This window comes from Orcinus orca, chromosome X (genome assembly GCF_937001465.1).
Source record: "Orcinus orca chromosome X, mOrcOrc1.1, whole genome shotgun sequence".
NCBI classification, from domain to species: Eukaryota; Metazoa; Chordata; class Mammalia; order Artiodactyla; family Delphinidae; genus Orcinus; species Orcinus orca.
Window position 1 is genome coordinate 3,481,962 of NC_064580.1, and position 19,179 is coordinate 3,501,140.

Sequence of the window (19,179 nt, forward strand, 5' to 3'; positions counted from 1 at the left end):
GCTCCATGTCACGTGGGATCTTCCCAGACCAAGGATCAAACTCGTGTCCCTACATTGTCAGGTGGATTCTTAACCATTGTGCCACCAGGGAAGTCCCTGTAAATATCTCTTTTAAATTATCCTAATTTGAGTGTCATCTGTTCTGAACTGGGACCCTGAACTGACTAGTAATTCATTGATAAAACCAGATAACATGGAAAGACAGGAATTATTTTTTCCACTACTAGAAGCCTACCATATGCAGTGTCTGTAAATCATAAGAATCACCTCATTTAATGTTTGCTCTTTGCCCCCAAATTCATCATCCTGTGAGATGATGAGTGCCTTTGTGACAGTGTCATGACATGGTCATTGTCACATGCTGAGCTGTTACCAAGGAGATGCTGAGATGGAGGTTGAGTAAGGTATTTGGGGGTCAAGGCAGAGGAAGCAGGACTCAGAAAGAGTCCTCCCAAGGGAGCTTGGGAAATGGTTTAACAAGGTGTCAGCCAATCCAGGTGAGCTCTGGGGTCTCTGAGACCTTGTGGAGAGGACTTGGGGAGGGGGGCTGGGATGATGAGACTCTTATGCCCCTGACATGGAAGGAGCATAACTTTCTGAGGTTACTCTCTGCAGAGGAGTCAACCATGAAGTTGCTGAAGCTGCAGAGTGTTGATAGCTCAGAAACAACAGTACTTCCCTAAAATGGGCATCTAAACGTTACCCATACCTGCTTAAAAAAGAAAGGACTCCCCCATACTAAAACTGCAATCCTAGCATAATAATGGTGATAATCAAAATGACTAATGCTCATATATAGCTCTTACTATGTGTTAAAGAAGAGGTGGGTAGGATCATTATCCTTAATTTTTACAGATGAGGAAACTGAGGCCCATAGACATTGAATCATGTGTCCAAGATCACAGAGCGAGTGACAAACTCAGGAAGGCTGACTCTAGACTCAATGGGCTTGATCACTATGCTATCCTGTCTCTGGAACAGAGTTCCCTTTGCTCTGCTGACACACCCAAGGGGAGGTGTCTTCATTTCATCGCATTGGTTTTATCTCTTCCAAATATGTTTCCAAACAAGAGTAGTCAAGATCATTATCTCTGGAGTCTGTCCTTGTCCCTCTTTTCTCTTTCCTTCCCTCTAAATTCTCTCCTGGGATCATGACACTCATTCTAACGGCTTGAAAGGGACCAATATCCTGATGAGGCCCCCAAAATGTGTCTCTAAGCACATCAACTCTCCAGGGTACCAAACATATACAGCTCCTGTTCCTTCAGGGGCTGCCGACACCTGGAAATGTTGATGTCTGAAAACGAAATTTCTACAACCTCCTTGAAGTTGGTCCTCGTGAACTGCCTTATCCCTGGTGAACGGCCCCGCTGTCCACAAAGCTGCTCAGTATCACTATGGGTCATCATTGATTCTTCCTTCTCCATCTTCCTACCTTCAGATGACCATCGTTTCTCATGGAACCAACCTTTTGTTCCCCTATATTTTGAATCTCATGGCTCGTTTCCATCCCTGCTGCTTTGATGCAGGTTCTCATTACTCCACCCTGCATCCCTGGATGGTCTTCTTAAATGTATCCCTCTGTCCAGTTTTTATCCCATCAGTTCTTCTCCACAGCAGCCACACAAACTCAAAAGGCAACTCTGATCATGGTACCCACATGATGGTAAGTATCTCAGGGTCCCAGCCCCCGAAAATCTTCAGCAAGATGCTCTTTCAGGATTTGTCCCTTCCCTTCCTCTTCATCTCGTCTTCCTGCCAATTCTGCCAAGTCTCTGTTGTACCATCTCTCAAACTGCGACTGTACTAAATTATTTGCATGTCTCAGAGTGGGACATGTTGTATCTTGCCTTATACCCATGCTATTATTGTACATACAAAACACAAGGGGTTCTTGAAAAAAACGCAGATTCTGACTCAAGAGGTCTGGTGTAGAGTTGGGGCATCTGATTTCTAATGATCTCCTGAGGGATGCTGATGCTTGGTGTAGTGAGTCAAACAGTGTCCCCCCAAAAGATGTGTTGAAGTCCTAACCTTAGTGAATATGACCTTATTTGGAAATAGGGTCTTTGCACACGTAATCAAGTTAAGAAGAGGTTATACTGGGTCACAATGGGCCCTATATCCAAGGACTAGGGTCCTTCTAAGGAGGGGAGATTTGGACACAGAAACACAGAGGGAAGAAGGCCAGGTGGAGATCAGGGTGATGTGTCTATAAGCCAAGGAATGCCAAAGATGCTGGAAACCACTAGACAATGGAAGAGGCAAGTAAGGAGTCCTCCTTAGAGACTTTGGAGGAGCTACGCACTGCCAACATTTGGATTTCAGACTTCTGGACTCCAGAATGGCAAGAGAATACATTTCTGTTATTTTAAGGTCCCCAGTTTGTGATAATTTGTTACAGCAGCCTAGGGGACTTATGCACTGCTGGTCCTCTGGCCATACTGTGAGTATCAAGAATCTGTACCTTGCTATGAAGAAGCTGGACTAAGGTTTTCCTTTAAACCCTCCACATCTGTGCCCTGGTTCCCAGGACACACCTGAGTGTTGGTTCCAGGAAAGACACACACTCTAGGAAATGTTTCCAGACACACTCCTGATGGTTTTCAGGAAAGCTTAGCAACTGTCCGATTACTTCTGAGTATTTCCTATATGCAAGACTCTTGAAGTCAATGTCCTAGACATTCCCATCTTTTCGTGCACTGTCCTTAGCACAGGGCTTGACACACTATAGGCTCCCCAAGCCTTTCTGAATAAATTTATGTGTCTAGAAGCTCAATAAGAAGCACAGTTGATTTCTACAACTAAGGAACAGTAAACCCTTTTCTCTCTTACGCACTGAAATGGTTAAAGAATCAGGGGGAGAAAAAGTACTACTAAATTTATGAAATCATTAGATGTCAGAGTATTTTGAATAGCGCTCCAATTATGGGATTTTAAACCTCATTCTAACCCTCTTCTTCCTGCAATAGTGTTAAAATCGTCCTTTGAGGTTGAGCAATATGGCTTTGTTATTTCTAAAATTCATCAAGCACTTAGGAACGTATTTATAAATACAGATTGCATCACAGGATACTTACTGCACACAATAAGTAAGATGTCATCCACTTTCCATGCCTGGAGAGCTGAATGATCATTTGTGAAAGCAATCGCCCTTTGAATATTGCTTCTAATAATTCCACCCATCAATCATATTTTTTTTCTTACTTCATCCATACACCATGTTAAATGCAAATACAGATCACCTTCCCAATATCTATGAAAATTAAATCCCAACACGAATGAAAATTTACAGCCCCAGCTTAGATAGAGCAATATTCCTGATAGTTAAAGCATTCCAACACAGTTAAATAAAGTTAAGTGAGAAGTCTAACTGGCTGCTTTAGTTCAGCCGTGCAGTCTTTATGGCTCTTACTCACGGTGTGAAGTGACAGTCACCAGGTGCCTGCCTTGGCTGTCTATGTATTTTGAGCTCAGAACTGGGAATGGCAGACAAAACTCTAATTCAGAAAGACACATGCACCCCTATGTTCATAGCAGCAGTATTTACAATAGCCAGCACACGGAAACAACGTAAGTGTCCATCGACAGATGAATGGATAAAGAAGATGTGGTAACTATGTACAATGGAATATTACTCAGCCATAAAAAGGATGTAATATTGCCATTTGCAGCAGCAGGGAAGGACCTAGAGATGATCATACTAAGTGAAGTAGGCCACACAGAGAAAGACAAATATCATATGATACCTCTTATATGTGGAATCTAAAATATGACACAAATGAACTCATCTACGAAACAGAAACAGACTCATAGACAGAGAGAACAGGCTTGTGGTTGCCAAGGGGGAGGGGAGGGGAGTGGAGGAGGGATGGATTGGGAGTTTGGGGTTAGCAGATGCAAGCTATTATATATAGAATGGATAAACAACAAGGTCCTATTGTAGAGCCCAGGGAACTATACTCAGTATCCTGTGATAAAACATAATGGGAAAGAATCTGAAAAAGAATAGATATATGTATATATAACTGAATCACTTTGCTGTACAGCAGAAATTAACACAACATTGTAAATCAATTATACTTCAATAAAATAAATTAAACAAAAAAAGAACTGAGAATGGACCTGTAGGGGGAAAATAACAACCCTCAAAAACGTGCACATCCTAATGCGTGGAACCTGTGAATGGGTTACCTTACTGGGCAGAAGGGATTCTGCAGATGTGATTAAGGACCTTGAGATGCTGAGATGATGCTGGATTATCCAGGTGGGTCCAATGTCATCACAAGGGTCTTTCTAAGAGGGAAGCAGAAGGGTCAGAGTCACAGAAGGACCTGCAAAGACAGAAGCCGAGGGAAGAGTGATGTGCTCTGAAGTTGAAAGCGGGGTCGGGAGCCACGGATTACAGGCACCTCTAGAATTACAGGCACCTCTAGAAGCCGCACAAGGTAAGAATATGGATTGTCCCCTAAAGCCTCCAGGAGGAATGCAGTTCTGTGGACACCTATATTTTAGCTTAGGGAGACCCCATTTTGCTTTGCTTTGTATTTTTGAAAGATTTTTATTTTTTTGGATGTGGACTATTTTTAAAGTCTTTATTGGACTTGTTACACTATTGCTTTTGTTTTATGTTTTGGTTTTTTTGGCTGCGAGGCATATGGGATCCTAGCTCCCTGGCCAGGGATCGAACCCACACCCCTGCATTGGGAGGCAAAATCTTAACCACTGGACCACCAGGGAAGTCCCCAGGGAGATCCCAGTTTGGACTTCTGACCTCCACGACAACATGATAAATTAGTGTTGTTTCAAGGTGCTACATTTGTAGCGATTTCTTACAGCAGCCCTGGGAAACTCAGGCAGACCAAACCCCAGATTGCCTTCATTTTGGTGGTTTTAATCTCCAGTGCAGATGTCAAGGATGACTTGGATGGCATGCATCACTCATCAGATGATACGAGAACATGCAAGAAAACAGTGAAATCTAACTGTCCCTTTAGTCTTGCAGTCATGTCTCTCTACACGGACTGAAAACCCCATCATCGGTGGGTAGGATGATGTGGAACCCAATTACTGTGTAAGGAAAAAGAAACACAGAGCATGAGAGAAAGGAAAGACCATTGCACGGTTCTGTCCAGATCTGAAGTCTCATGCAAGGAGAGATTCCCCTTTACTCTGTTGCCCATCATCCACTGACAAGCATCCTCTCATGCTGGAGAGACTGAGCTTGATTTGTGTCTTTCTCCTCAGTCAGGTGTTTGCAGAAGGCAGCATGAGGATTGATATCCCTTTATTTTAACCCAAGCAGCATAATCACAGCTTGACGACCGTAGCCCCACCTAATACTTTTCCTAACGCTTCTGTGCACCCCAAGGCAATTCAGCCCCTTGGCCACCTGCTTCGTTGTAATTATAGCTTTGATGAAGATAAAGCATGTTTGGATCTTCCTATTGAACAAGATATCATTATCCAGCCATGAAAGTATCACTCTCCCCAGAGCCAAAGGTCAGTGTACCTTGGGAGTGACGGATCTCTACTCCGCTCACTGTAGGTGCTCACTCGGCCAATATTAAATATCTAGGAACCTTCTCGCTGACAACGGATGGTTTCTAATGGCAGGCGGATTGTCTCTTGAGAATAATGTGCAAGGTAGAAAAAGCACAGAGGTTGATTTTCTGCACTCCAAAGTAACATACAGCAGGGGAAGGGATTATTCAGAAATTATCTAGCTCCACAAAATATGTACTTTTTCAATTACCGATGATAAATGCTTGTATTTACAATGTCATCTCATAGCTCCTTTCACAACTGTCTGTGGGAAAGAAGCATTGCACTCAAGTTAAATAGCCTAACAATAAATCATGGTTTTAAAGGATATGACCAAATATGACCATTATGTTCAGTAAGCAACATCTTGTTCTTTTCCTTAAAAGGGTAAACTGTATAAAAATAATGCGATTCTAAAAATATGAAGGCTGTACAATAAAGCACACTTATAAAATAATGTATGTTTTTGGTGATTTTTCTTTCTTTTGTTTTGTTTTTTTTTTGCGGTACGCGGGCCTCTCACTGTTGTGGCCTCTCCCGTTGCGGAGCACAGGCTCATGTGGGATCTTTTCGGACCAGGGCACGAACCCATGTGCCCTGCATCGTCAGGCGGACTCTCAACAACTGCACCACCAGGGAAGCCCGTGATTTTTCTTGTTTTAAAGGAGGGGATTGGGAAGAGGAAATCGGATTTTTGTTATGGAATTGGTGTAAGGTCACTGCATGACGCTGGCCACGTCAACAACTAGAGAAAAGATTCTCAGCTCTAAAATTCTAATATTCTCATTTGCAAAACAATGGCTTTGAAATTAAAATTGAAAAGTTCTGCTGTTTATGCAGAACTCAATGGACCCACACACTGGACTGAAAAATATATATATTGTGTGAATACATTATACATATATATACATATTTATAATGCCATTTTATATATAATACATATGTATTTATTTACATATTTTCTGCACTCCAAAATAACATACAGCAGGGGAAGCGATTTTACATATTTACATATGTAAAATATTCAATCTATGCATGCATATTTATATCAAATATTAGCTTATTAATATATTATGTTAAAATTACATTCATATTATATAGAGCAATATACAGTGCAACTTTATATTGCATATAGATATATACATATATATTCTTTAATTTCATTTGATCCTAATATTCATACGAGGCGTTGTCATAGTGTCTTCCCATTTTGTAGATAAGGAACCTGAGGCCCAGAGAGTTGGGTGAACTTTCCATTGAGATGGAACTGAAAAGGCCAGAACTGGGATATAAATACGAGATAGCTGGGCTTCCCTGGTGGTGCAGTGGTTGAGAGTTCGCCTGCCGATGCAGGGGACACGGGTTCGTGCCCCGGTCCGGGAAGATCCCACATGCCGCGGAGCGGCTGGGCCCGTGAGCCATGGCCGCTAAGCCTGCGCGTCCGGAGCCTGTGCTCCGCAACAGGAGAGGCCACAACAGTGAGAGACCTGCGTACCGCAAAAATAAAAACAAAAAAACGAGATGGTAGCAGAGCAGCATCCTCTTTGATCAACCTGTCTCACTCATGTACAGGTGTCTTAATCTCACTCCAGACCTACAGAATCAGACTCCTGGGCAGGGCTGGGATCTATAATTTTAATGCATTTTACAAGTAATTCCTAAGTATCCCCCAAATCTGAGAATCGCTACTTTCCCAGTTAAATTGGTTACAAAGCCATTTTATGTTCTAAGGAGTTTAGATGTTCAGCGACAATTTTGCAATGATATTTGCAGATCTTTTGGCTAATTATACACTATATTTTTCATAGAGAGATTTACAAAATGTGACTGTTAATCCTCTTAAAATCTCCACAGGGAAGATAAATGATGAGAAGTATATCACAGATTTGCCTTAATATATTTTTAAGGAAAGATAAAAATAGGAAAAGACATTGAAATTCTATATAAATTTGTATACAGGGAAGAACTTATTCTTAATCTGATACAAAATTACTTGTTATTATATAGATCCAACATTTGCAGCAACATGGATGGACCTGGAGATTATCATACTAAGTGAAGTAAGCCAGACAGAGAAAGACAAATACCATATGATATCACTTATATGTGGAATCTAAAATATGATACAAATGAATTTATAGTTACCAAAGGGGAAAGTGACTTGTGGTTACGAAAGAGGAAAGTGAGGGGGGATAAATTAGGAGTTTGGGATTAACATATGCACACCACTACATATAAAATAGATAAACAACGAGGTCCTACTGTATAGCACAGGGAACTATATTCAATATCTGGTAATAACCTATAATGGAAAAGAATCTGAAAATATATATATAACTGAATCACTGCTGTATACCTGAAACTAACACAACAATATAAATTAATTATACTTCAATAAAAAGTTGTTTGGGGGACCTATATTCAATATCCTGTAATACACCATAATGGAAAAGACTATGAAAAAGGATCTATGTATATATAACTGAATCTCTTTGCTGTACAGCAGTAATTAATGCAACATTGTAATTCAACTATACTTCAATAAAAAATAAATTTTTAAAAAGTTGTTTGTTTGGAAAAAAATGTAACTGTGTTAGTTTCCTAGGGTTGCTTTAGCAACGTGCCACACACTGGGTGGCCAAAAAAAGAAGAAAGAGAGAGAGAGAGAGAGAAAATACGACATATTCCCTCACAGTCCTGAAGACCCGAAGTCTGCCATCAAGGTGCGGACAAGAAAGCACCTGCTCCAGAAGCTGTAAGGGGAAACCTTTCCTTGCTCCTCCAGCTTCGGAGGGTCCCTGGTAATCCCTGGCATTGTAGCTGCATCACCCCAATCTCTGCCTTCACATTTACATGGCTGTCTTCCCTCTGCAGGTCCACATCCAAATTCCCACTCCTCCTAAGGACATCAGCCATTGGAGTAGGGTCCACCCTGAGGCAATATAACCTCATCTTAACTTGATGCCATGTGCAAAGACCCTCTTTCCAAATAAGGTTGTGGAGGACCATGAACTTGGGGAGACATTGATCAATCCAACAGGTTGACCTTCAAGGTGAAAAATAATTACGGAACTTTTGCATCGTTGTAGAAAGGTTTGGGAAAATGGATGGTGGTACTTATTCTGTAGAGGTGACTGTTTTAGAAAACAGAGCTCCCCAGTTCTAGAGATATGCAGTAGAGCAGTCCCTGCAGTGAACAATGTTTTATTACACGCTGAAAAATTTGTTCGGAGTCGAAATCGAGTTAAATGATCTTATCATAAAAACGGGCAGGAGGAAACTTTTGGAGGTGATGGATGTTTATTGTCTTGGTTGTGCTAATGACTTCATGGGTCCCTACATATGTTCAAACCTATCAAATTGTATATACGTATTCAATATGTGCAGTTTTGGGTATATCAATGACAACTAAATAAAGTGTTACAAAAAAAAAAAAAAAAAAAGAAAAGAAAACCAAGAAGAAAATGCATATGCTCATAGGTCAGAGGTGAAGCTATGATGGCATAGGTCAGAGGTGAAGCTATATGGCATAGGTCAGGAACAGGGGTCCATGTGTGTACACTGGATTCCTATGAAGGTGGATGGAATGTGTATTGGGGTTCATTTTCTGATACTATGAACGGTTTTCTGGGTGTTCCACTGACCTTTCCATAAATCCGTTATTCTTCTCACATTCCTCTCTGCAGACGTTTTATTTTCTTTGATGGTATTTCTAGAAGGAAGGCACAGAAATCTATTACATCTTCCTTCCTGTAATCTTTTACGTAAGTGATCTTTTTCCTTCCTTTCTGCAGTGTGATAGCATCCTTCCTCTAAGTACAAACCGTGAAAGCATGTCACGGCCAAGTCACTTCCTTGAAGGTTTATTACATAACCAGTTCTACTGAAGTTGCGTAACTCTGCTAATCAACATACATCACTGAAACAGGACTTAAGAGTAGAGCTACATCTTCCTGCTTACTGACTATTTTCCTTTGCACACATTTGATCCACCCGTCTAGATATATTCGGTGTAATTTGTTTTATCACGGTAACTAATTTGTTGTTCCGTAAGCCAGATGCACCCTGCCCTTACTGTCTACCTCACAAACTGATTCCCTTAAGTGTGAAATGGCAACGTCACACGAACAGCAAACTTTCACCAACGGCTTGGCATACCTTCTGATGGATGCTCTACACCCACCTCCAAGTCCAGCTTCTTCTGCTTCACTGACAGTAAGATTACCAGTGATTCACTTCTGAATACGGCAAACAGTACCCTTCTCTATTTTCTACGAGAAAATTAATCCTACACAAAGTAAGCCTATCTGTCATGTGGCAAAGTGCTATTTAAATTTTGAACCAGGATTTTGTTTCAAAATGTAGTCCTTTGGGATCATGCTTTTTTCCCCTGATGGGAGGAAGAGACCATTGTAAGTGTTGATGGGAACGACTGCATGCAATGGTGCCAAGGAGGATGGTCTATAACATGGGACATCCTACATGCTTATCTGGTCCCATGTGTACAGCCCTGAGTTCAACTCCACAGGGATGAGTAGCCTGCAAGTGAGATCAGGTCAAAAATACCTCCCACTGCAGGTCTACGAGTATTAGATTTGCTCCAGAGGCTTAATCCGGCTCAGCAAGAACATTCATGCTCCTAAGGACGATTGGGCAGATCACGCAAAGCCTGAAACCCTATTATCACCATCAGGAAATGTCAACACTTGCAGAGTTGGTAAGGACTCCAGGTGGAATATACACCCTTATCTACAAAAAGAAGGTGACATCCTGGAAAGACCATGGGCTTCTGAAGGCTTATGACCTCCAGGGGCAGCCAGTTTCTTGGCTTAAAAAAAAGATACAGAATAATTTTTACTTCTTAAATCTATATCTTAGGTAATCACATCTGTATCAATGGTAATACATGCCTATTAAATGCACTATCATTTTTTAAATTCTTTTTTTTAAATTGAAGTATAGTTGATTTACTACATTGTGTTAGTTTCAGGTGTACAGCAGAGTGATTGTCATATATATATATATATATATATATATATATATATATATATATATATATATACTTCTTCAGATTCTTTTCCATTATGGTTTATTACGAGAATTTGAACATAGTTCCCCGTGCTATACAGTAGGTCCTTGTTTTTTTTGGGTTTTTTTTAACCTATTTTATACATAGCAGTTTATATCTGCTAATCCCAAACTCTTAATTTATCCCTCTCCATCCCTTTCCCCTTTGGTAACCATGAGGTTATTTTCTATGTCTGTGAGTCTGTTTCTGTTTTGTAAATAAGTTCATTTGTATTATTTTTTTAGATACCACTAATATCATATGACATTTGTCTTTCTCTGTCTGACTTACTTCACTCAGTATGATAATCTCTAGGTCTATCCATGTTGCTGCAAATGGCATTATTTCATTCTTTTTTATGGCTGAGTAATATTCCATTGTATATATGTACCACATCTTCTTTATCCATTCATCTGTCGATGGACACGTAGGTTGCTTCCATGTCTTGGCTATTGTACACAGTGCTGCTGTGAACATCGGGTTACATGTATCTTTTCAAATTAGAGTCAAATACATGATCTTATGTTGTTAAACTATGTAGTGATCTAAGAGCAAAAGAAATGGATAGGTTTCCATCTCAACCATTCTGTTGACTACCCTCCTGACTTTGAACAATTTAATTTTTCTCTGCCTCAATTTCCTCACATATTAAAAGGGGAAGATGATTGGACTTTTCTTACCATGTGACAAATAAATGGCATAATACATATTGAATGCATTGAATCGTGTCTGCCATATTTTAAACACACACATAACTTGTTTATTAATTTTACAGAGGAAACCCTAATGGTGACACCTTCCATCATTTGTCAGTTTTCTCAGGGACAAAAATAAAGGCTGCAGGGAAGGAGAGTACATTTTTGCTGTGGAGTCCCAGAGGATACCTTTGAGATCTTCAAAGGCAGATAAAAGAGAAAATACAGAACCCAATCAAATCACACTTGTTATCAATGGTTGTACTTGGAGGATGCAATTGGAGTCCCTGTTATGATCAAATAATGCAAACCCTTTTTATCATTAAATTTTTATTATGGATATAGTTCTCCCAAAGGGAAAAAATATCATTAGAGAAGAAAGTATTACCATTTAATTATAAGATAAAAATCTAAATACATGATTTGGCAATAAGCTCACAGCAATTGTTAAACATTAAAATGAAAATTTAAAAAAAGCACTGTTTCCAAATAATGATTATTTCCAAAGTATAGTTTTTTAGTTTGGGTGGTTTTTTTTTTTAATTGTCCTTTTGAGAGAATGATTAAACTGAATCATGTTCAATACTTTGCAATGTTTCAATAAGCAAATAGAATTTCCCCAAAGGGCACTTCTGGGACTAAATTGTTTGTTTATAATTTGTCCTCAAAATGTTTTTACAAAGGAAAGATACGTCCTATTTAATTTCCTATTTAAATGATTCTTGAATTCTTATGAAAATCGCATTATCCTGAATTTTTATTCTGGTATTCAGATGTGTACAGGCACAGGTATGCATACACAAACACCGGCCACTAAGTTAATTTTTAAACTATATTTGACTTTTATTTTAAACATCCTTTCACCGTTGACTTTGAAGTTTCTTCGATACTCCCTTTCTTGTAGGTCCATGTGGAGCAATCGTGCTACTTAAAATATTAATCATTTAGCAAATGGGAAAGACACAAGGCATCAAAAAGTTAAGTTGTATAGTTAACACTAGTTATTTCTGTGGTGGTAGGATAATGCTGATTTTTTTTTCCTTTGTATGTTTTCTGCATTTCAAAAGTGTTCCCCCTTTAATTTACCTTTTAAAATAAAAGATCTATTTTTTTTCCCCTGCAAGCTCTTTGTCTTCATCCGGTAGTTACAGGATTTCTGTCATATTATGATCATTTGGCATTAATGTACTTTTCCCCTTGAATTCTTTACAATATTAACTTATACTTCCACACACACACAAAAAAATCAAGGGCAGTTTTTGAGCTAATGATTGAATATCCTGTATCAATTTACACAACTTTATTTTACATGTATCTAACAACCTGTTTTACCTAGAGACTTTTTTGTCACAGTTCCATTCCATTTTTTTATGTTTATGGCATTTGATTTTATTTTTTTAACTTTTTATTTTATATTGGAGTATACGTGATGAACAGTGTTGTGTTAGTTGCAGGTGTACAGCAAAGTGATTCAGTTATCCATACACATGTATCTCTTCTTTTTCAAATTCTTTTCCCATTTAGGTTGTTACATAATTTTGACCAGAGTTCCCTGTGCTATACAGTAGGTCCTTGTTGTCCATTACATTTTGTGAAATGCCCTCTCTCTTGCTTTTTCTAGAGTGTGCTTGGAGATATCTAACATAGAGTATAAACCGTCTTACCATGAAATTACAAGTCTTAATTAAAAGAAAAAAGTTTCTCTCACATACACCCTTTATTCAGGATATAGCTCTTTTGCTAGCATCACGGAGTCTTTGTCTCCTCCAACTTTATACTGGGAAGGTAGACAGAGAGAAAGAGAGAAAAGTGTCACTAAACGTTATAAATACGACAGAGAACCCGGTGCGAACACATCTGGGGAGAATTCAGAACAGGAAGCAAAGCAAATGAGAAAATCTACACGGTTTTTGCTCACAGCAAACCCCAGCTTCATCTTGCAACTTAGAAGAAGGATTGCCATATTTTTCTCCAAGGGGACAGATTATCAGTGTTTTTGGCTCTGGGGGCCAGGTGATCACCTCTGAACTGATAAGATAAAAGCAGACCTTGGCCACAGGCAACAGAATTGGGGTATCTGGGTTCCAGTAAAACTTTACAGAAACAGGTCACAGGGACTGAGTGCTGCGCATAGCTGCTCAACCTCTGCTATGGACGCCACCTAAGAAGAAGTGAAAACAGGCTTCTCACCATTTATGCAAAGCTGAGGCTTAAATTAAAAACCACCACACACAAAAAACAAACTGTGCAAAATTTCTCCAACCCTCCAGAGCAGGACACGGGGTGGTTCTTTACCCAGAGTATCTGCCACCCGTTTCTGCTTCTGCTTCTCTAGATCCAGGGGGAGGGTGCAGATTCCGGGATGTTCCGTGCACAAGGGTGCAGAAAGCGATTGGTGGCATGGGGTAGAAGAATTTCACTCTAAATAGAACGATGCAAGTGCAGGCAGAGAAAAAGAACCCTGGGGGCCATGCATGCTGTGAATCTGGGAGTAGCTTTAAAAAAGTGTACTAAGTTCATCTCAGAAAACCACGGAAACAGAGTGAGCAGTAAGGAGGATAATGAACCAGCCCAGGAAGTCATTCGGGGAGTGGCGTTCGGAACAGCGAGGATGTGAGACGGGCCATGGCTACTCCCACGGTTAGAGCAGCTGTGAAGCCCTGAGGCTCAGGCACTGCCCTTCTCCAGCCTGTTCACGGCTATCACCTTACCCAAGATGGGTAAGGGAAAAGCACACACACAAATACAGAATAAAAGAATGGGAACTACATACAGCGCATGCACTCCAAGAATGTAAATCTAAAAATAGCCCATCCCATCAGAATAGGAAAAAGGAATCAAAAAACTGCATTAGAATCAGGATTTCATATGTCTAAATTAAACCCCAAATGTGGAGAATAAAATAGGACATTTCATTACTTTATTCAATAACTCTTTGGCAGCATCCACCGGGTGCCGCTTTACGTCCATGAGGGACCGGGAAGACACTATATCAAATGAGGTATCCCACCCCTCCTGGGAGGGTGGGGGGCTTCCCGCCTAGTAAGGGAAGCACACAGGTAAGCAACTGGTCATGACCCAGGATTCTAAGGGAGCAGACAGATGAGGGAGACGAAGGGAGATTTCACTGGGGGGATAAAATGCTTTTGCTGAGACTTGACAGATGACACATCAGACAAAGCCAATCTCTGGGCAACCAGAGAGTTTGTCAGGTCAAGGGTCCAATGATGGGGAACGTGATATGGATCCAGTTACCGGACTTTGTTGGCAAAATGAAGACTGTAAGAAATGAAGAATCCATGTCATCAGATTTGGAGGTCCATGAAAGATGGTGTAACCTGATGGTGAAAGCCACGGTTAAAGCTGCGGCATGTTCAACAGCTGGTCCAGATAAGCATCAATGAACTCTTAGATAAGCATCATTGACCTCTTGGATAAGGGTCCATGACCTCCTGGATAAGGGTCCACAATCTCCTGGATAAGGGTCCATTTCTTCCTGGACCATGGTCCATGATCACCCGAAGTAAAGAGGATAAATGGTGAAGACTGAAATCCGTGTAGCCTGCTAAATCAATTCATTGGTCTACATTGGAATATGTTCATTGGATACATCTTAGAAACATTTAACCATTGTTCACTCTGTTGAGCAATTGTGTAAGTTGCAATTCTTATCCCATATAAATAGCATGTTTTAAATACTGTTATTCAATAGAAATGACTATACTTCCTAATTATCCAGATAGCAGCTCATTTCCTGTGGAATCCACCTCCAAGGTGTATTATTCGAAGACAGCCTGTAACTAAGCAAGTGGGATGAAAGAAATCATAGAAACAGGTCAGGTTTTAAAAATTAAATCTTATCCTATGGTTTCAGGGAAGCTAAACTAGCAGAAAATGAAATCCCAGACCAAAAAAAAAAGAATTGGAAAATGAAGTTTTAGCCTCAGGGGAAATATCAGAAAATGACTAATGGGATGAAAAAAACACAGCTCAGATCGAGAGGGTGGGAAAAAATAAAGGAATGGAAATCACTGATCAAAAATGTATGACCTAGTCTTCAATAATGTATGATCTGTAAACACTAAACTCATGTGACCTGTGCATATGGTGGTTTTTTTTTTTTTTAAAAAAAGAAAAGTCATGAAGGGTAAGAGGAAATAGGTAGTACGAAAGAGGTGATTGCATTTGCCAAGGAAGGTGATATGTTGGCTACACAGGTCAGACAAGGATAGTTCCTTTTATCACTGGGCTTCTGTCAGATGGTTCTGTTACTTGTGATTGAAGATGCTCTTTCCCCTAAGACTACTGGTCTCAACCAGGAACATATACATCCCCTTTCTCCTTAGAACTGCCTTGTTATCCCACCTGAGAACTGTTCAGGTTTCTTGGAACCTGGATTTCCGCAAGAAAAGTTCGGTAAGAGTACCATAAACTCAGCCAAGTTACGGGTAGCTTTGGTCAAAGACAGCTAGAGCTTCCTGTGTCTTGATTTTCCTGGTGACTTCGTTGAATGTTTTGTATTCTTCAGACAACCAGGTGGGAAACATTTGGGAAAACTCTTCTAGTCATTAGGGCTAACCCTTCAAACAGCCCAGGGTGGGTTAGAAAGACTTGTGAACTACTGAATCTGATTGTTTTGGGTACAGTTTTGCATAGACCACTCATATTTCCTATCAGCTCTTCATATATTACTACTCCTTCTTTGAGAGCCCAAATAGATATATTTCATACCATCTGTATTCATCTATTTTGCTTCTAACCTTCTGCTTGATGGCTGGACTATTTTTGTCTCTGTCCTCCATTCTCTGCAAATTCCTTCATAATAAGTTTCATGTTCTTCTCTTCTTTTCTTTTTTTACCATTCTATTCCAATTTCCTGAATCTTTCTCAGACACTTCTACACTATGTTTAATTCTCATTATCGAAGTATATATTTTAAAAATAAGATTTCTCGTTTTTCTTTCCAACATATCTCTTTGGCTCACTTTCAGATATATCATCTCGGTTTAATTCTGCCTTCTTCTGTATCTGTCTTTTTTTTAGATGAGCCTAAAATATTTTTAGCAATAAATCACTGTAATTATAGTAGTGATGATCACCTTGTATTTCGGAATAAGGGTACGTGATTACTCCAGTAAAGATCTTTCAAGAACTTCACTCAGTTCTGATTTTGTACCCCAAGCATAAAGCATGATTTCAAGTTGTGTGTGCAACATTTTTATTTTAGTGTCTGATGCTTTGGCTCATGGTTTATCACAGACTAGAATCTCTTTGTTTCATTTTCTCTTCAAATCTTCATTTGCCTCTACTTTTCAGATGAAATGCTCACATCCCTAAGAATCTATACCCACCTCTTCCAAGGTTTAGTCGCTTCTTTTTTCCTTTTGTATATGTGGTATAAAATGTCTATTTTTTATAGACTTTATTTTTTTAATTATTATTTTAGTATTTATTTGGTTGCGTTGAGTCTTAGCTGTGGCAGGCGGGCTCCTTAGTTGCAGCTTGCTGGCTCCCCAGTTGTGGCACACAGCCTCCTTAGTTGTGGCATGTGAACTCTTACTTGCAGCATGCATGTGGGATCTAGTTCTCTGACCATGGATTGAACCCAGGCCCCCTGCACTGAGATCATGACGTCTTAACCACTGTGCCACCAGGGAAGTCCCAAAATGTCTATTTTTATAATTGATTTTAACTCATCACTTATATATGCCATCATCAATGTACATCAACCAATCAGGGGCAGGAACTACACAGGGGTTTTCTCCACTTGTCTTATAACACAGAACTTTCCACACAGTAGGTACTCAAATGTTAGATGAATTGAATTGTAAGTTACATAAATTCTTTTTGAAAATGTTTATATATAATCTTAATCTTAGAGGATCTCAATATTTTGAGTCATAATAGGAAACAAAACAAAAAGAACACTGTTTTTTGAGAGAAATCTAAATATTTCTTCATGCAAATACATAATTAAAACAGATTTAATTATATATATTCTGAAATTTTCATGTGGCAGAGACAAAGCTAGTACTTTCTGAGAAATTACAGGAAGGAAAAGCGGGAAATGAAGACTATAAAGTGAAAATAATTATTTCATGGAATGAAATGAATTCATTTCAAGAAACTAAACAACTGTATTGGACTTTTTAACACTTTACTCCGTCCTCACTTTATCTGACAGGATTGCCAGCAACGTGGGTTTAAAACAAAGGTAGTTTTACTTAGAAATAAATATCACCTTGTGCCAAAAGAGAAAATGTGCATGACAGAAACAAAAGCAAAAATAAACAAGCGGGACCTAATCAAACTTCAAAGCTTTCGCACAGCAGAGGAAACCACCAACAAAACAAAGAGACAACCTACAGACTGGGAGAAAATATTTGCAAATGAAGCAACTGACAAAGGATTTATCTCCAACATATACTTGCAGGTCGTGCAGCTCAATATCAAAAAACCAAAAAACCCAATCCAAAAATGCGCAGAAGATCTAAATAGACATTTCTCCAAAGAAGACATACAGATGGCCAATAGGCACATGAAAAGATGCCCAACATCACCAATTCTTTGAAAAATGCAAATCAAAACCAAAATGAGGTATCACCTCATACCTGTTAGAATGGCCATCATCAAAAAGTCTACAAACAATAAATGCTGGAGAGGGTGTGGAGAAAAGGGAGCCCTCCTGCACTGTTGGTGGGAATGTAAATTGGTGCAGCCACTGTGGAGAACAGTATGGTGGCTTCTTAAAAAAACTACAAATACAGTTACCATATGATCCAGCAATTCCAATCCTGGGCATATACTCGGAGAAAACTAATTCAAAAACATATGTGCACCCCAATGTTCATAGCAGCACTATTTACAGTAACCAGGACATGGAAGCAACCTAAGTGTCCATTGACAGATGAGTAGATAAAGAAGATGTACATTTATACAATGGAATATTACTCAGCCATAAAAAAGAATGAATTATTGCCATTGGCAGAAACATGAATGGACCTAGAGATTATCATACTGAGTGAAGTAAGTCACATAAAGATAAATATTATATGATACCACTTATATGTGGAATTTTAAAAATAATACAAATGAACTTATCTACCAAACAGAAACAGACTCACAGACATAGAAAACAAACTCTTGGTTACCAAAGGGGAAAGAAAGGGGGAGAAAAATTAGGAGTATGGGATTAACAGATACATACCACTATATATAAAATAAACAGTAAGGATTTACCATATAGCATAGGGAACTATATTCAATACCTTGTAATAACTTATTATGGAAAAGAATCTGAAATATATGTGTATATATATATATATATATATATATATATATATATAAAACTGAATCACTTTGCTGTACACCTAAAACTAACACAATATTGTAAATCAACTATACTTCAATTAAAAAAAAAGAGTGGACAAAAGGTACAGGGAATGGATATTATTCAAATTCAATCAAATACAGTTTCTAAATTATAAGGCAAATACAATAAAGGACTAAAACTTAGCTGGCTATAATTAAAAGGCACATACTCTTCTAGGCACCATGAAAATATCCCCTTGAATCTACACATCAAATATGAGAGGGAGAGATTATTTTCTTCCATTTACTCTTGAACAACTGAGACAAAAACATACTGCATAGCACAGGGAGGTCAGCTCGGTGCTTTGCGATGACCTAGAGGGGTGGGATAGGGAGGGTGGGAGGGAGGCTCAAGAGGGAGGGGATATGGGTATGTATGTCTGCATGTGGCTGATTCACTTTGTTGTGTGACAAGGCTAGCACAGTACTGTGAAGCAGTTATACTCCAATAAAGATTAAAAAAAAAAAAAGGTACCCGGTAATTGCCCCAATCACACAACC

General features: G+C 39.2%; 1 long non-coding RNA gene across 1 annotated transcript; it reads left to right on the forward strand.

Moving 5' to 3' along the window:
- The first annotated feature begins 423 nt into the window (after positions 1–423).
- LOC125963085 (uncharacterized) lies at positions 424–4,552 on the forward strand. The gene is made up of 3 exons (XR_007474878.1): positions 424–497; positions 1,621–1,666; positions 4,304–4,552. It is a non-coding gene; the product is annotated as an uncharacterized LOC125963085 (long non-coding RNA).
- The last annotated feature ends 14,627 nt before the right edge of the window (positions 4,553–19,179 follow it).